Raw genomic sequence first — 20,158 nt, 5'->3', positions numbered from 1 at the left:
AGCCAAACCTCATCAACAGTGCTAAATTGGAAGCTTCTAAGTATGTTTTTTTTAAAGGATTGTTATATCAGTATCTGTGGATATTCTTCTTTAAAGTAGGGTCTATTACATGCAGTTATATGACAATTGGTGTATACTGTCCCTTTAATGCTTTAAATCCTTGTACTAAGTATTAATGCTTTCTATTATGCATACAACTAAACATTAAAAAGCTTTAGGCATAAATTGCTTGAAAGAAATAATGTATATGATAATAAAAAAAAAAGATAGGGTTAATGGTATATGTGTGTGATACGTAAGTGTTAAGTCTTATATGTCCGACCTAGAATATAAATTTACATTGAAAGTGTATAGCACTTAAGTAGAATTTTTATGTTCCATAAGCTTTGAGTTTTAGCATTATCTAATATGAATTTACTTGAGTGAAATTACACAACTTTGAATACTCAGTAGTACACATTATACTACATTGTGCACAATAAATATTACATAGAAACATAGATATTGATGGCAGATAAGAGCCATAGGCCCAGCAAGTCTGCCTGATATTTCCTAAAACTATAAACTTATCTAGTTTGTAGGATAACCTTATGCTTATCCCAGGAATTCTTAAAGTCCCCCCCACAGTGTTTGTCATTACTATCTCTTGTGGAAGTTTGTTCCATAAATCAATCACTTTTTCTGTAAAGAAGCACTTCCTCAAATTACTCCTGAATATACTACCCTTGAGATCATGACCCCTTGTTCTTGAATTTTTATTTTTATGTTACTCACTGGCTCAGTTTTACTAAGCCCTTTACTATATACTTGAAAGTTGCAATCATATAACCTCTTCCCCGTCTCTCCTCTAAGCTATATATATTTAATCATGGACATGTAATACCAGAGCAAACATGCAAGTGTTATGGATTTCAGTCCAACAGTGTTATGATCAATATCCCTTTGACGGTAATCTGGCACATTATTTACATATTTCGATTTTTTCTTCAAAGGGCTAAATTCCAACACAGTTTTAAATTTATAAACAGGTAGATACAACAAAAATATTTGTTAACGACTACTACATATATCTGTGATTTTATAAGTACTATTAGATTTCCCTGTCTGAATGTTGATTAAATGTAATCTGTTGGAGGGGCTATATTCTTGTTATTATTATTTTTATTATCAGATATTTGTAGAGCGCCAACAGATTCCGCAGCGCTGTAAACATAGTCGGTGTACAGGATAGCTTTTGTAGGGGTCAAGTGGGTAGAGGGCCCTGCCGAGAGTTTCACTGTTGTAGTCGGCTCTTATGAAGCGATCTGTAAACAGATGGGCTCATAGGCTTACAATCTAAGGGATTCAAGGGGAAAGCAATGGCCTTAGGAAAGGTTAGTGTTGGTTGTATGCATCCATGAATAGTAGAGTTTTTAGGGAGTGCTTGAAGCTGTTTGAAACTAGGGGAGAGTCTTATGGAGCGAGGCAGGGAATTCCACAAGATGGGGGCCAGTCTGGAGAAGTCCTGTAAATGTGAATGTGAGGAAGTAACAAGAGAGGAGGAGATCCTGAGCTGATCGAAGGGGACGGGAGGGAGAATATCTAGAGACAAGTTCTGAGATGTAGGGGGGAGCAGTGCAGTTGAGAGCTTTATATGTCAGGGTGAGGATTTTATGTTTAATCCTAGAGGCAAGAGGAAGCTAGTGAAGGGATTGGCAGAGAGGTGCAGCAGATGAAGAGCGACAAGTAAAGAAGATGAGCTTGGCAGAGGCATTCATAATGGATTATAAAGGAGCTATGCGGCAGCTAGGTAGACCAGAGAGGACAGAATTACAGTAGTCGAGGTGGATAAGGATGAGAGAGTGGATTAAAATCTTGGTTGTATCTTGTGTAAGGAAATGTCTAATTTTAGCAATGTTTTTAAGGTGGAAGCGGCAGGCTTTAGCCAAGGACTGAATGTGAGGAGTGAAGGAAAGATCTGAGTCAAGTGTGACCCCAAGGCATCGGGCGTGCGGGGTAGGGGTAATGATGGAATTATCAACAGTTTTAGAAATTTTGGGGGTGGAGACATTGGAAGAAGGGGGGAAAATAAGGAGTTCAGTTTTGGAGAGATTTAGCTTAAGGTAGTGAGAGGACATCCAAGATGAGATGTGAGAAAGACAGTTAGTGACACGGGTTAGTAAGGAAGGAGGTAGGTCTGGTGCAGAGAGGTAGATTTGGGTGTCATCGGCATACAAATGGTATTGAAACCCATGGGACTTTATTAAGGAACCTAGTGACGACGTGTAGATTGAAAAGAGAAGGGGACCAAGGACAGAGCCTTGAGGTACCCCAACAGAAAGTGGTAATGGGGCAGAGGATGCTCCGGAGAAGGCTACACTAAATGTACGGTTAGTCATATAGGAAGAGAACCATGAGAGAGCTGTGTCACAGATGCCGAAGGAGTGGAGGGTTTGGAGCAGAAGAGGGTGGTCAACAGTGTCAAAGGCTGCAGACAGGTCAAGGAGGATAAGCAGAGAGAAGTGGCCTTTGGATTTTGCTGTAAGTAGGTCATTGTTAACCTTGATAATTGCTGTCTCTGTAGAGTGATGGGAACAAAATCCAGATTGCAGTGGGTCAAGAAGAGAGTTTAGTGTAAGGAAATGGGATAGACGTGCGTAAACTAGCTTTTCGAGGAGCTTTGAGGCAAGAGGGAGTAGGGAAATAGGGGTTGGATCAATGGAAGGTTTTTTGAGGATAGGTGTGACCAGTGCATGTTTTAGAGATGAGGGAAATATACCAGTGCTGAGGGAGAGGTTGAAAATGTGTGTGAGTATGGGGGTGAGGGTAGAAGAGAGGGAGGGGAGTAGCTGTGAGGGGATGGGGTCGAGGGGACAGGTAGTGAGGTGGGAGGACAGTATAAGGGCAGAAACGTCATCCTCATTAACAGGGGCAAAAGAGCTGCATTTTTGGATATTTGGGTTTTGGGTGATCGTGAGCTTTTGAGGGGGTAGGAGATTGGAAGTATGTTGAGAGCTGATTTCACTTCTGATGGAGTCAATTTTGTTTTTGAAGTGGCTTGCAAAATCTTGAGCTGAGAGAGAGGTTGTGTTAGGAGGTGGGGGTGGGCGGAGAAGAGTGTTGAACGTGTTGAACAGACGTTTAGGGTTAGAGGAAAGAGTAGAGATGAGATTAGAAAAATATTGTTGCTTATAAAGATTAAGGGCAGAATAGTAGGAGTTCAGGATGAACTTGTAGTGAAGAAAGTCAGCTGAACTCCGAGATTTCCTCCAATGTTGTTCAGCAGTACGGGAGCATCTGCATAGGTATCGTGTCAGAGGAGTATGCCAGGGCTGAGGATGAGAGTGTGGTTTCTGAGCTAAGGTTGGAGGGGCCAGAGTGTCAATGACCGATGTAAGGGTGGAATTATACTGGCAGATAGATTGGTCAGGGCAGGAAAAGGAGGTGATGGATGAGAGGAGAGGTTTGAGAGAGCTAGCGAGCTGATGCAGATCTAGTGACTTAGTGCTTCTGTGAAGTTTGGTGTGAGGGGTAGAGGGAGGGGGAGTTGTAGGTGGGAAGTGATGTTTCAAGTTAGCAGATTATGGTCAGAGAGAGGAAAAGGGGAGTTTGTTAAATTTGAAAGAGTGCATCGATAGGTGAAAATCAGATCAAGGGAATGACCATCTTTGTGAGTGGGAGAGTCAGTCCATTGTGACAGGCTGAAAGAGGAAGTCAGTTGAAGAAGTTGTATTGCAGAGGAGGCATTGGGATTGTCAAGAGGGATGTTAAAGTCGCCAAGAATGAGGGCAGAGGTGTCTGAGGAAAGGAAATAAGAAAGCCAGACAGCAAAGTGATCTAAAAATTGAGGGGGGAGCCAGGGGGGGGCAGTATATGACTGCAACATGTATAGAGAGGGGAGAGAATAACCGAATCATGTGTGCTTCAAATGAAGAAAATGTGAGTGAAGAGAAGGGCTGTATTTGTTGGAAGGTGCAACGAGAGGAAAGTAAAATACCAACACCACCTCCTTGTCTATTGCCAGACCTAGGAGTGTGGCTGAAATGGAGACCCCCATGTGACAGTGCAGCAGTGGATGCTGTGTCTGAAGCAGAGAGCCAGGTTTCTGTAAGAGCCAAAAGGTTAAGAGAGTGGGAGATAAAGAAATCATGGATAGATAGAAGTGAGCTTGTTGCAAACAGAGCGAGAGTTCCAGAGTGCACAAGTGAAGGGGGAGGGGTTTTTAGATGTAAGAGGAATGTGATTAAGGTTACCAGAGTTTAGTTTATGAAGTCTATTGAAAGGCACACAAGGATGCAAAAGGCTAGGAGGTTGTGAGGGACCAGGATTAGGGGAGATGTCACCAGCAGCTAGTATGAGCAAGAGGGAGAGTGACATGAGATGAGAAGCAGATTTGCAGTAATGAGACTGTTGTTTGGCTGAAATGCAGGGGGGAGAGAGAGTGTTTAGGAATAGGTAAAGTTCATGAGTAAAAAAGTAAGGTAAGTATAAGAGAGATGGGCTAATGAACAGTGCAGGTGGAGAGGGAGAAGGAGTAAGTGAGTAATGTAGTTTGTTATAGAGACAAGAGGTAACAAAAAGGAGTATGATATTGAGCATTATTATGAAAGTGGGAACCAAGTAAACACATAAGACACAGTGTTACAGCAGCACTTTCAAAAGGATACAATGAGATACATAAAACATAGTATTACAAGAGTACTTGCATTATGTCTTGCCCCTTGCCCAATCCTTGTTCAATTCTTGTATAATTCTTAAAAAGTAGTGCCTTACTTATAAAATGTTCACTTAATTCTTGTATAATTCTTAAAAATTAGTGCCTCACTTATAAAATGTTCACTTAATTCTTGTATAATTCTTAAAAATTTGTGCCTCACTTTGAAAATGTGAACATTTGCTATTGTTAAAAAGTATACAGCCCTGTAAGCAGTGCACCCCCTGTGCAGTGCACATCCCCAAACTAGTCTGAAATATATACAGGTAGGGCAGTCAGCTGAGTCCACTAAATATAGTTAATTGCTAATCAAAGACAGTTGGTAAGGCCAATTGGAATGTTAGAATCTGGTCAGGGTGAGATGAGTTAAGTAAACAGACAATAAAATTTGGAGGGGGTTAAAACTGTGACATAAGAAAACTATACATTTTAGAGTTATAGCAAGTATTAATAAGGATTGAGCATCACATGGCAATTAACTAGACATTAGAATTGAGACATTGGGAAAAATCATTACAAAAAATGCAGGACTTAATTTTAACAGCCTAAATTCAAAAAATGACAGAAAAGCAGGGAAGAGCAGAATTTCAATGCAGGGCCTTAATTCACGTACCAAAAAGAGAGACTTGGTGTAAAATGACAGAAAAGCAGGGAAGAGCAGGATTTCAATGCAGGGCCTTAATTCACATACCAAAAAGAGAGACTTGGTGTAAAATGACAGAAAAGCAGGGAAGAGCAGGATTTCAATGCAGGGCCTTAATTCACGTACCAAAAAGAGAGATTTGGTGTAAAATGACAGAAAAGCAGGGAAGAGCAGGATTTCAATGCAGGGCCTTAATTCACATACCAAGAGAGAGACTTGGAGTAAAATGACAGAAAAGCAGGGAAGAGCAGGATTTCAATGCAGGGCCTTAATTCACGTACCTGAAAGCAGAAGAGACAGTAGGTTAACTCAGCATTCCTTAGCAGATGTCAGTAGGCAGTTTGTTAGTTAGTAACCAGCAGTGTGGAGAGTATTGAGTGTAATTCTTGTATAATTCTTAAAAATTAGTGCCTCACTTATAAAATGTTCACTTTGAAAATGTGAGCATTTGCTATTGTTAAAAAGTACACAGCCCTGTAAGCAGTGCACCCCCTTGTTCTCATTATGGGCTAGATTACAAGTGGAGCACTAATTTATTGTGCACATGTAAATTGGCAAATTTGCCCGTTTATGGGCGTGCATTAATTCGCCCTTGTGGGATGTAAGAAAAACAAAAAGGCGCTAAAAAGGGCCTTTACATTGAAGTCTAAGGAAAATTGTGGGTTCCCTGTAAATATATATGTATATGCTTGTATACATATATATGTCTGTGTTAATATGTGTATAAAAAACATATAAACACCTAAATATATATGTATATATTCATATACATATATATTTAACATTTGCTGCCCATCCCTGTAAGACTGCATGAGGCTATGGAAGCTTACATGCAATGCGAACGCGAGGTCATGTATGCATTGTGGCTAACTTGTAATACTAGCGCACATTTACGTGTGCTGGTATTACTAAATGAAGCCCAAATATCGCCCTTGCAAAAGCGAAATTTTGCGCTCCACTTGTAATCTAGCCCTATGTGAGATTACTGGGTTCATGCCTGCTTTCTCTGGATGATTTAATTAAAAAATATATTTTTGATTATGCCCTTGACCTAACTGGCGTAGCATAGTGAAACAAAAAATAATAAGCACCAATAAATGTATTCCTATGTTTACATCCACAGCTTTCCAGCATGCTAGAGGTAAGTATTTAAAGGGACATGAAACCCATTTTTTTCTTTCATGATTTAGAAAGAGAATACGATTTTAAACAACCTTCCAATTTACTTTTATTATTTATTTTGCTTACTTCTGTTAGTATCTTTTTGTTGAAGAAACAGCAATGCAAATTGGTTAGCCAATCACATGAGGCATATATGTGCAGGCCCCAATCAGCAGCTCCTGAGCCTATCTAGATATGTGTTTCAACAAAGGATACCAAGAGAATGAAAGAAATTAGATGATAGAAATAAATTGGAAAGCTGTTTAAAACTGCATGCTTTCTCTGAATCACAAAAGAAAAAAAAATTGAGTTTCATGTTTCTTTAACCCTTTAAAGCTAATTTAAAGGAAGCAAATTAACACTGATGACTATTGTCAGTATTTGTTTGTTTTCTTTCTATTCTATTCTATTGGGTAATTGTAAAGCGCAAACTAATCACCCGTGAGGGTCTCAAGGCGCTATGGGGGGGGGAGAGGGGGGCTAAGGGAAGACGATTCAGTCGAAGAGCCTGGTCTTGAGGTCCTTCCTGAAGTTTGTAAGGGAGGTGGATTGTCTCAGATGCAGCGGGAGGGAGTTCCATGACCTTGCTGCCATATAGGAGAAGGATTTTCCTCCAGCTGTTTTTTTCTTGATGCGGGGGATGATTGCGAGTGCTTGGTCGGCAGATTCTCTGATTCTCTTGTTGACGGGGAGTCAGTGTAGGTTCCTTAGGTGTTCGGTGATGTGGTTTTGGCGAGTCTGGCCGAGGTGTTCTGGATGCGTTGGAGTCGTTTCTGGAGCTTGATGGAGGACCCGGCGTTTGAGTGCATTGCCATAGTCCAGTCGACTACTGACGAGGGTGTGGGTGACAGATTTTCTAGTTTCGATGGGGATCCACTTGAAGATTTTTCGCAGTAGGTGGAGTCGAAGAGATGGCATTGACTTGGTGGTCCATGGAAAGTGATGAGTCGAGGATGACGCCTAGATTTCATGTGTAGAGTGTTGGAGTTGGAGGGTGTCCGAGGGCTGTGGGCCACCAGGAGTCATCCCATGCAGATTTGGTGGGTTCGAGGAGGAGGATTTTGGTCTTGTCAGTGTTGAGTTTGAGACGGTTGTTGTTCATCCAGGTGGCAATTGCTGTAAGTCCTTCGTGAACGTTTTTCTTGGCGGTGGCGGGGTCTCGGGTGAGTGAGATGATTAACTGGGTGTCGTCGGCATAGATGACGATGTTGCGGTTGTGTTGTCAGATGATGGCGGCATGGGGGGCCATGTAGATGTTGAAGAGGGTGGGGCTAAGAGAAGAGCCTTGGGGGTACGCCACAGCTGATTGCTGTGGGATTGGAGGAGATGGGTGGGAGTCTGACTTTCTGGGTTCTGCCACTGAGGAAGGAGGTGATCCATTCCAGGGCCTTATTGCGGATGCCAGCATTGTGTAGGCGCGTGAGGAGGGTGCTGTGGGCTACAGTGTCGAATGCGGCTGAGAGATCTAGAAGGATGAGGGCGGCAGTCTCTGCTTGGTCGAACAGAGCGTGGATGTCGTCTGTGGCTGCGAGGAGGGCGGTCTCGGTGCTGTGATTGCTCCTGAAACCTGATTCGGAGGGGTCAAAGATGTGGTTGGTCTTGATGTGGTCAACAAGTTGTACGTGGACGGCCTTCTCGATTACTTTGGCTGGAAAGGGGAGTAGAGAGATGGGGCAGTAGTTTTTAGGATCTATGGGGTCAGCTGTGGGTTTCTTCAGCAGGGGTTTCAGCTCTGCATGCTTCCAGTCTTCTGGGAAGGTGCCAGTTTTGATGTAGCAGTTTATGGTGAGGCAGAGTTCGTGGGCAAGGGTAAACCCGCTTTGTTGAATATGTGGTGTGGGCATGGGTCTGAGGGTGCTCCGGAGTGGATAGATTTCATGATTCTGAGTGTGTCCTCCATGGTGAAGGGGATCCAGGTAGTCCGTAGACGGTGGCGGGTGGTGGGTTTGGGTGAGGTGGGGGTGGGTGGGTCGGTGGTGAGTTCTGGAGCTCAAGGTTGTCATAGATGTTGATGATCTTGTGGTGGAAGTAAGTAGCGATGTTGTTGCAGAGGTCCTGGGAGGGTGGGATATCGTTAGTAACACTGTTGGGTTTGGAGAATTCCTTGATGACTGTGAATAGCTCCTTGCTGTTTTGGGTTTTGGCGTGGATTCTGTCTAGGATAGCGGTTTTCTTTGTGGTTTTGATGAGGTCGTGGTGGGTGGTGACGGCTTCTTTGTAGGCAGATTTGTCAGAGGGGGACTTGGTGGATCTCCATGTTCTCTCTAAATGTCTGCAGTGGCATTTGGAGTCCTGGAGGGTGGGGTGAACCAGCTGGCCTTGTTGGTGGGCTGGCGGCTGGGTGGTTTCTTGAGGGGGTCAAGGGTATGTGCGCAGTCTGTGATCCAGCGATGTAGGTGGTGTACGAAGGAGTTGGCATCAGTGGAGGTCACTGGGGGGGACTTGATCAGGGTGGAGTGCAGTTGTTCTTGGGTGATGTTGTTCCAGTTTCTGCGGAGTGGGTGGTGATGCCGGAGGTGCGTGGTGGGTTTGTTGAAGGAAAAGTGTATACAGTGATGGTCAGTCCAGTGGAGTTAGGTTATGTGGTTGACTGAGATGTGGTTGCCTGCGGAGAAGATCGGGTCAAGGGTGTGTCCGGCTATGTGGGTTGGGGCGTTTACAAGTTGCTTCAGTCCAATGGTTCCAAGGTTTTCCAGGAGGTTGGTGGTGTTGTGGTCATTGGGGTTGTCTAGATGGAAGTTGAGGTCACTGAGTAGGATGTAGTCCTTTGAGGCGAGGGCGTGGTGTGCAAGGTGGTCGGTGATGGAGTCACAGAAGGCGGGACGCGGACCTGGAGGTCTGTAGATGAGGGTGCCGTGGAGGGTGGTGTTGTGGTTAACCTTAATTTTGAAGTGTAGATGTTCCCAGTCAGGTGAGTGATCATCGGAGGTGGTTGTGACTTGGATGGAGTGTTTGTGGATAATGACAATGCCTCCTCCAGGTCGGTTGCTGCGATCTTTGTGGAAGATTTTATAGCCATCTGGGATGGCGATGTCCGGCGCTGATGTGGGGTTGAGCCAGGTTTTGGTGAGGAAGGCGACGTCTGGGGAGGTGGAGTCGAGCAGGTTCCAGATTTCAATGATGTGCTTGCGGATGGAGCGGGCGTTGAGGAGGATGCAGTTGAGGTACTCGCGGCTGTTTGAGTGAGGGATGTTTGGTAGGTTTGTGGTCGGGAGGGCGGTGAAAGAGCAGTTGCGGCAGGTGAATGGTCTTCTGGTGTTCATCGGGGATGTGAGGTGGCATGCTGATGATTTACCGATGTTGAGAGAGCGAAGGGTGCTGGTGTTATAGTGGTGGCTGGTGCGGAGGTCATGGTTCGTGGCGCTGGGTGCGGTCCAGGCTTGGACGGGCACTGACGTGCTTACCCTTGGCGCACCTTTGGCGCGCCATCGGAGCGCCCGCTGCACGCGTCCGCTGCGCAGTCGCACAGCGACTGCAAGTATATAGAGCTGCGAGGGGGGAAGGGTTGGAGCAGGAAGTCACCACAATACAGCAGGGCAGGGAGTCCCAGAAGGGACTGAGCAGAATAGCAGAGAATGCAAGTATATAGAACTGGGAGGGGGGAAGGGTTGGAGCAGGAAGTCAGAACAATACAGCAGGGCATTCGCTCAAATATTAAGTTTTTTGAAAATGAAACAAATAGCTGTGTTTTTTAAGTTAATTAATTCATGGAAAACATGTAGAACTGTAGTATGATGTTCTATTTTTAAAATGACCCAAAACAGATTCACATTATTATTATAATTATTATTTTTTTTTTATTTACATGCTACTTAAACCTTTTAAATATACTGGGTCCCCTTTAAGCATACAGGAAAAAATATATTTCATAGCAATATCAAAAATAGAGATCATGTTTTATGTTAGAGTACTCTGTGAAAACTATTTGGCATAAATGATATTGCTTACATTGTATAGTCTGCATGTTCAACATCTTTCAAGAATGCCTATGATATATGCATAAGGTTATATATGTTATAAGGTTAATCATAGTTAAATTAACCCTCTACTTTTTACTTACTGTCAAAATGTAATTTATTATATTTTATGGTTTCTACACAAGTCTTGTAAAGGAAGTGTCTTTTTTTCCCCAGAAAGCTCTGATCACTATAATCTAAATACTGTGGTGTCAACACAGTTTAATCTGATCAGTAGCATCCACCCTGTACACTCCCCGATATACTTTCCACCCTCTTAGACTGTTTTGCCTTGAATAAGTAATGAAAAATAATGCATGTAGCAGGAATGTGGTAATGCAAGCTCCAAGGAAAATGTTTAGAATTTAGTAGAAGGATCGAATTAGTAGTAAGAAAAATAAGTCTTGCACTTGCAAAGAAATAACACATTCAATTTAAATGGATTCTAATAACTAATATTGTATATTGTGGTAAGTATTTAAAAGCCAATAATAGCAATTAACAGTTTGAAACTTATAAATGTGTATTCTCTGGTTTAAAAAAAGAGGTTTATAAATAGCTTTTGAAATTGTGAAATTTTTGTATTGGGATGCGTTTCTTAATAAAAGGGACAGTCTAGTCAAAATTAAACTTTCATGATTTAGATAGGGCATGCCATTTTAAACAACTTTCCAATATACTTTTATCATCAAATTTGCTTTGTTCTCTTAGTATTCTTTGTTGAAAGCTAAACCTAGATAGGCTCATATGCTAATTTTTAAGCCCTTGAAGGCTGCCTCTCAGCTCAGCGCATTTTGACCATTTTTCACAGCTAGAAAGCGCTAGTTCATGTGTGCAATATAGATAACATTGTGCTCCCATGGAGTTAACGACAGCACTGATTGGCTAAAATGCAAGTCTGTCAAAAGAACTCAAATAAGGGGGCAGTTTGCAGAGGCATAGATATAAGGTAAAAAGTGTATTAATATAACAGTGTTAGTTATGCAAAACTGGGGAATGGGTAATAAAGGGATTGTCTATCTTTTTAATCAATAAAATTTTTGTTGTAGACTGTCCCTTTAAATATTTCTTGATATATTTTTTCGCCTCAGAATAGTTTCAAATAATGTATGAAACAACAAACACATTTTGTATAAATTCTTGATATAATTTTAATAAAGTGTATCCGTTTACATTTATCAGATTGCTAAAGTTTGCCAGGTAAATAGTAACCTGGATATATTAACATAGAACTGTGTCAGAAATCCATATTGTATTTACTGCCAATTTAAATTTTTTACCACTCTTACATCCCAAGAAGTAATGTTCATTATTCACACCTTTACACAACGCTATAAATTAGTGTAACGAAACACACACCAGTATATAAAAGAATAGTCAGCATAACTGCGTTTATGTTTTGGTTTTTAGAAGAAATAGTGGCTACATATGTTAATGCTCCCGAAAATAGACCCAACTTTTAAAACATTCCAAATTCCGATTATCCTATTTTCATGACGGAATAATCTAGATTTTATTAAAGAGACAGAGACGAGTATTTTGCATTACCTTTCACTTTACTACTCAGACAGCATTTAAAAGTAAAACATTTGAATATTAACAGAAAAAATATGATAACAATGAATACATGGTTGAGGCCAATGAGAACAGTCCTTTAGTGGTCAGAGATAGCAAGGACCAATCAGATGAGTCATAGTAGCCATATAGAGACCAGAAATTAGCAAAACCTCCTCTTTTCTCACTCAAGCGAAGAAAACAAAAATCATTTCCAAAGAATAAAATCAGGAACATTCCAGAAATAACAATCCAAAGAAATATTAGAAACTTTGATGAATCAAAAAGTTGATTGAAGAAAATCAGCATACTCTTCCAGGATACAAATGAAGAAAACTTGCTAGACGAAACTGTAGAACTTGATTGAAGGAAACAGTTGGAAGAATCCAAAATTCTAGAAGAACTCTTAGAATCCTGTAGAGGAAGGATTTGGCACTGAAAGACAAATAAAGAGTCATTAGAATAACATAAAATACTTTCATTATATACCTAGGGAAGGGAACACATTAAACAGTGGAGGGAAAATACTCGTCTCTGTCTCTTTAATAAAATCTAGATTATTCCATCACGAAAATAGGATAATCGGAATTTTATTACAAGAACAGAGACTCCTATTTTGCAAGTTTAAAGCAAAATAAAATGAATAAAATAAAAGAATAAAATAACAATTAAATTATAATACAAGCTGATGAGGAATAGAGTTAATAGGTTTAAAATAAAATTGTCTGAAAGTTTTGTCATCAGACCAATCTGCAGCATTTAAAATATCCTGTAAAGGAACAGATTTAGAAAAAGCTTTAGAAGCTGAAGCTCCTTGAATAGAGTGTGAAGAAAAAATATTATCCACACAAGCTTCTAACATAACATATTTGACCCATCTGCTAATAGTGGGTAAAGAAACTGGTAAGTGAGGAGAACAAAAGAAATTAAAAGTTGTTTAGAAGAGGAAGATCTAAGATGAGCAGTTCTGGATTCATACACTTTAAGACAAAGAACTATACAGAGTTTTCGTTGTTCAAAAAAGAAGGGATAAAAAATAGAGGAAGAGAGAGTTTTAGTTCTACGAGATAAAGTAAAAATTACTCCTTGAAGAGAAAACATTTTGAATTATAATCAATAGCACGAACATCTGAAACTCTTTTACAGGATAATAAACATAAAAGAGTTGTAAGTTTGACAGAAAGTTGTTTTAATGATAACTTATCATTCTCCGGCCATTTTTGGAAAAGAGAGATTACTAAATCTACATCCCAAAAGGAAGAATATTTAGAAGTAGGGGGTCTCTTAAGACAAATGGATTTTAATAATCTGCAAATAATAGGATTTTGACTAATGTGAAGATTATCAAAAAATTCATGACTAGCTGAAATAGCTGATCTAGCCACATTGATGGATCTATAAGCTAGACCTTCAATAAAAAGAGAAGATAAATGATTAATTATTTCATTTAAAGGTGCTGAAACGGGATCCAAGTGTTTGTTACTGCACCAGCTAGACCACTTAATCCAAGTGGAAATATAACACTTTTTGGTTCCAGGGGTCCAAGAGTCTTGAAGGAGGAGTTTAGCCTGTTCCGAAAGTCCATTGCAAGACCAGGATCCCCTGAAATCATCCAAGCTACAAGTTGGAGATTGCCTTGAAGCACTAAAGTGTGAAATTCTCCGCCTGGATCTGTAAGAAGGTATGGAATATTGGGAAGAAGAATTGGAGGAAGGAAGGATATTTCCAGAAGATATGGGTACCAAACTTGATTCGGCCAAAATGATCAGCAGGGAAATCAGATGTCTCTTTACAAATAAAAGAGTCTGAAGGATCATTGAGAAAGGAGGAAATGCATATGCTCCTTGAAGAGGCCATTGTTGGAGAAAAGCATCTATTGCTAGAGCTTACGGATCTGGTTTCCAACTGTAAAAAGCACAAATTTGATGATTTAACCGAGAGGCAAATAGATCTATTACAAATGGACCTCTCAACTGATGAATTTGTTGAAAAAGAGAAGGGTTCAACATCCAATCGCTGAAATCCGTAAGGTATCTCGAACCCTAGTCTGCCATTTGATTGTTGAGACCAGGAAGGTCTCAACATACAATCGCTGAAATCCATAAGGTATCTCGAACCCCTTGATTGTTGAGACCAGGAAGGTATTCTGCTTGAATAGATATGTTTTGGGAAAGACAAAAATGAATAAAGTCTTTTGTTAAAACAGATAACATTTTTGAAGTTGTTCCACCTAAACGATTTATATGTCGAACAGCTGATATTTTGTCCATACGATGAAGAACCGTAATGGGGTGATAATGTTTGATAAAGCTTTTGATGGCAAATGCTCCTGCCCAAAGTTCCCGACAATTTATATGAAGATTTTTCTCCAAAGCAGACCATTTTCCTCCTGAAATTTGAGAACCACACCTTGCTCCCCAGCCATAGTTGCTTGCATCTGATTCTATAATTATGTCCGGCGAGCTTCCAAAAATGGCTTTGCCATTCCATGCTTCCATGTTGATAAGCCACCAATTCAATTCCTCTATAGCTTCTTCTGATAAGCAAATCAGATGTTGATAAGAAAAACCTTTTCTGAGGTAAAAAATCTTTAATCTCTGTAAAGCTCTATAATGTAGAGGGGCTGGAAAGATTGCTTTAATGGAAGAAGAAAGGAGGCTGATAATTCTGGCTAAAAGACGAAGAGGAAAACATTTCTTGATTAGAGCATAAGAAATTTCCTTCTTTATCCTTTTTATCTTGTGTAAAGGAAGACTTAGAGAGGCAGAAATAGTATCTATGTTGAAACCTAAGAAAATTAGGTTTTGGGATGGAATTAAGGCTGATTTCTTGAAATTGATAATAAAGCCCAAACTTTGAAGTAAGGAAATTGTAAGAGAAAGATGATCTTGAAGAATAGAAGGGGATTGATGAATAAGAAGAATATTGTCTAGGTAAATAATCAGACAAATTCCTCTTTTCCAAAACCAGGCTATCACGGGTTTTAAAATTTTTGTAAAAACCCAAGGGGCAGAAGAGAGACTAAAAGGAAGACATGTAAACTGCCATAAAGTGTCTTTCCAAAGGAATCTGAGATAATTTCTGAAATTTAAATGAATGGGAATTGTAAGATAAGCATCCTTCAGATCTAATCTTACAAGCCAGTCGTTGTTGTAAAGACAATCTCTGAGAAGATGAATTCCTTCCATCTTGAAATGATTGTAAATTAGAAAATAATTTAGGCCTTTTAGATTTATAACAGGATGATAACTGCCTTCTTTCTTTTGGACTAGAAACATATTGCTTATGAAGGAATTTCTTGAATTGTGAGCAGGCTCTATTGTATTTTTTGATATCAGATCTGAAATTTCTTTTTCTAGAAGTAATTGGTCTTTTTAACAAAATTTTATTGAATTGGGTAAGGAATTTTGAAAAGGGGGTTCTATGAATTCTAAATGAAGGCCTGAGACAGTCTGTAAAATCCATGGATCTGTAGATATTTTTTGCCATTCTGAAAGGAAAAAGGCTAATCTGCCTCCAATTTTTTCTTGGAAAAAAGGAATGGAAGAAGAGGTGATTGAACTTACCTTGGAAGGGTCTTCTGTTGATCCTGGATCTGAAAACCCTGGAAAATCTTTGTCTTGAACGTGACGAAAAAATTTTTTGGTTGGAGGTTGAGGGTGTAGCAGAGTTGTGGAAATAAGACCTTGATATGGCTGAATAGCGGCTGGAAAAGCGGTCTCTGCCTTTTCCAGCCCTTGAAAAAACTCTCTGAGGTTGGTTTTGGTAAAAAAAAAAATTGTTTTTTTTGTTTTTAATCTTATTTAAAGAATTAAAGGTGTTGACGTAATGAGTCAGTTGTTTAAGACCAGAGTCACCAAACAACAGGCCATCAGCCTCAGGACCCATTTCTGTGGAGGCAAAGTCAGTGATCTTAGGGTCAATGCAGAGTAATACTAACCTTCAACACTGAGAAGCTAAAGAAGTGTTAGCGTCTCCTAAAAAATAAACTGTTCTCTGTAACCATTCCCTTACAGTAATAGGATCCAACAAGTAATTCTCTGAAATGGCGTTCTCAGATAATTCAAATACATTTTAAACAGGTCCTAAAGTATCTAACAATTTATCTTGACAGGATTTTAGGAATCTGTCAGGACCTGATCTAAGATTAGACTTTTTTGTTCCAATAAACTTTAATAGATTCTGATCTATTTCTGGAGTCAAGTGAGTGTTATGAGGTAACTCAGGTCTGGGACACTCAGCTTTTAGGGTATTTTTTTGTCTTTTTAGATAAAGGTCTCCTAATGTAAAAGTCTATTAACTTAGAAACTCTTTTTGAAGGTCTCCATTGTGAAGATCTAGGATGGTGTAGGTCATTTGGGTCTGTATAGGGAAGACCTAAATTATCAACAAGAAAAGGTTTTTTATTTTTTAAAACTTTCTTCCTTTTCTTGGATTTGGGTGAATCATCAGAGGAAGATGAAAATACATCTAATAAAGAAGTATTAGATTTATATGATTCAAATGATTCATTATCAGAATCAATATTTTTAATATCCATTTTAAAATTTTCATCATTATTATTCTCTGAAGAATCAGAGTCAACTCTAAATTTCCTTTTGCGAGAAATTTTACTTCTTTTAGGTAAAATAATATCTGATTCAGCTTCAGAAACAGATGAACTTTCATTACTGCATTTATGAGCAGGCATGGAAATGTCAGAGCAAAGCTGACGTGACAGATCTTTATTAGATTTCCTATCTGAAGAAAGTTTTCCCTCAGAATGTATATGTTTAGACTTGCTTGAAGCCTTTTTGTAAACATGACCTTGGAGTTCATTAAAATTACTAATAACAGATTGGAGCTGATCCATCTGTTGTTTTAAAGGTTCAAAAGAATTGTTAATTAAAGTTTGCACAAACTGCTCTGAAAGTTGTTTAGGATCTTCAGACATTTTCAATAAAATATGAGGTAAAAAACACAAAAAACTAATAATAAACTGAAAAAAATAATTAATTAATTAATTAGTTTAGATAAATTTATGTGAAAAAAGTTAAATATATCAAAGAGTTTTTTTCAAGAAATATATAAAATATATATAGATTTAAACTTGGTGTTAATAACAAGGCTAAACGTTTTAACTATGCAATAAACAAATCTAACAAACTGATTATAAATAAATAAATACTGTGTTGCAATAATAATATGTTTTTACAGCAAAAACAATACTTGTCTGACAGGCACAGCAGACTAAGTATCGAGTGAGAGGGCGGGAAGACAAATCAACTGCGTAGTTAGACGTAAAATGGAGGCGTGGTCAGAACAGGTCACAACAGACAAGATGGAGGATGCAACAACATGGAGCTTAGACGCTCCAGGAAACAAGGTAAAAACGTATAACAAAAAACAAAAGGAATCGAGTGTTAGGTAACCGGGCAAAGGATGGGGAAGAGAGCAAATGAAAAAAGGGAGAAAAAAGATAAAAAAAGAGTCACAAAATTAAGAAATGAATAAGGAAAAAATAAAGCCAAAAAAATGGATAGTATATAAATATGGGAAAAACGAAAGATGAAATAAATAAATAAAACAAATTACAAAAGGAATAAAATAAATAATAATAGAAACAATTAATACAGAAGGAATAACAAATCAATAAATAAATATATATAAAAAATATATATAAATAAATAAAATGAACAAATAGAATAAAATAATAAAACAAATAATAAAACAAATAAAAAAAATAATATTTATACAAGACAAATTCTTTATTTAATAAACAATTTGAACTTAACTCCTGATCAGCAAAGAGAAAAGAGGAGGTTTTGCTACTTTCTGGTCGCTACTATGACTCATCTGATTGGTCCTTGCTTACTCTGACCACTAATGGACTGTTCTCATTGGTCTCAACCATGTATTCATTGTTATCATATTTTTTCTGTTAATATTCAAATGTTTTTTTTTTGTTTTTTTTAAATAATTTTTTATTGAGGATTTGCCAACAGTATAACAGACAGTGATATTCATGAGTGTTACAGTATCAATCACATGAGCATAAAAAAAGAAAAGTATTAATAACAACATGAGTTAATGAATCCTCTTTTTTATAATACTAGCTTATTGAGGGGTCTACAAGGTTAACCACAAATGGGTCTTATGTCTATGAGAATAGAGGTTATATGGTAGCCCCGAAAAAGGCCCCTCAGGGACCTTATGATGAATTAAGAGTTCCAAGTATTTATAAGGGGGGGGGGTGGAAAAGTCAGCGGGCAAAGAGCCGCTCTAAGTTTAAATGGGTATAGAAGGGGGGCGGGAAAGGGGGTGTGTCACCCTAAGACTATATAATATTCTGAGCATAAGCAAAGGAAAATAATATCTGGCTGTGAGGTGAATTCCAAGCCCTTGATTTTACAGTGTTTTCTGCAAAATACTTCTCCAACATAGACTTCCAAGGCTACACCAAGGCTGCGCTAATCTTAGAAACCAAATATAGGAGGAATAGTATATGTAGCACTTTCTATTAGACTAAAGGGAGCCCAGTTAATGATAGGTTATACAGGTAGCCAGTGAAAATATATAGTGGATAGAACATTATACTCAGTATCTTGTGAGTGATATATAATCTGTAAACATACTTCTAAGGAATGGACCACACAGTTCAAGACCAGAAAATGATAAACCACTGAAACCATAGTTGGTTATCAGTAAACATATATACATAACTCCTTAGTCTAGCAAGTAAAGGGTAACTGACATTATTTCTTTATAGCATAGTTATGACAATTCCTGAAAGGGGATAAAGCTCTGTTATATTAAATTGGGTGCTATCTAGACTACTTGCTATCTAGTACCTTGAAAGGCAACCCTATTCGCTCAGCAGAAGATTGCCAATTCACATAACAGGATAGATATTTGCAATTTATAAAGGGATTAATCTTATGAGAACGTACAGTTTGATAGTTGTGAGTATGAAGCGAGAGCATAACGTTTTTCTGGGAGCTTTATATAGTGAAGGGGAGCTATGCTGTGCTTTATTCACTTTTGTCATAAATTATAAATACCAACTCTGCATCCTATTCTGGACAAATAGAAAACTCAGGAAGAGAGAGTACCATATTCATCTAACAACTAACATCAAATGGTAGCCACCCTATAACAAGCTAAAGTCTGAGTAATAATGATGTACAGGGGGAGGAGGTAGCATGATACTGAAGACACGATAATATAAATTAGTAACATGGGGGAGCCCAAGGTGCAATAAACTGCTATAATGTTTAAGTATATGGGCCAACAGTGCATTAGATCGAAAAACAGATAGCAGACTAACAAGCCTCTAATGTAAATTATGACATAGTTTAGAAATCCCCAGTAGGTGCACGGAGGACCCATGTACTTAAATCGTTATGCGTTAGACTTATTAGTGGGGACTGTAAGGCATGTAAAGAAAACATTTCTATAGACCTTTAGGAGTAAATCAATTGTTACATATAGTACAAGATGAAGGACATTACAACAAATGTGTATACAGATGCAAAAGGAAAAAAAAAAACTCAGGCTCAATAAGCAAACTTAACGTGGAAGGAAAAAAAAAACCTGGGATGTGGGGATGAAACATAATAGATGAAAGAAAGCTAAGTGCACATATGTGTCCCCAGTACTAGGGCTTGCTCGCTTTATGTCCTTCTTAGAACAGACCTTTCCTCTACCCTATACCGCGAGCAAGACTTCTGCAAGCAGTGTCTCTCAGTGTTCTCCACAAGAGTCCTAGTCGCTGTTCCTTACCAGGAGGTGAGTCAGCTCTCTCTGAGCAGCTTATGCCTAAAGCGTTAAAGTCCACAGGTGGTTTCGATAGCGTGGCAGAGCAAGAGGTGTTCAGGGGAAGCAACAGGCCCTTCATATATTCCGATTCCCCAAGACTTCGGAACCTTCCCGCCGACCGGCCGCATCAGCATCACCAGCCGCATCAGCAGGGGAGGCAATGTATGCTTCTGTCTTACAGAAGTATTGAAGGTAAGATGTGCATGTTGTAGAGAGTCCAGACGCGAATCTGCTAATGGCATCTTTCTGTCCTCATCCGGGAGTATCTCCGATGTAGGGGATTCATCCAGGCCTGATCTCCTGCATACTCCTCCCCGCTCATGGTAGATGACTGAGTTGGGGTACAGGCTGACC

Source organism: Bombina bombina, chromosome 3 (assembly GCF_027579735.1).
Source record: "Bombina bombina isolate aBomBom1 chromosome 3, aBomBom1.pri, whole genome shotgun sequence".
NCBI classification, from domain to species: domain Eukaryota; kingdom Metazoa; phylum Chordata; class Amphibia; order Anura; family Bombinatoridae; genus Bombina; species Bombina bombina.
Note: the sequence above shows the minus strand (reverse complement) of the source record.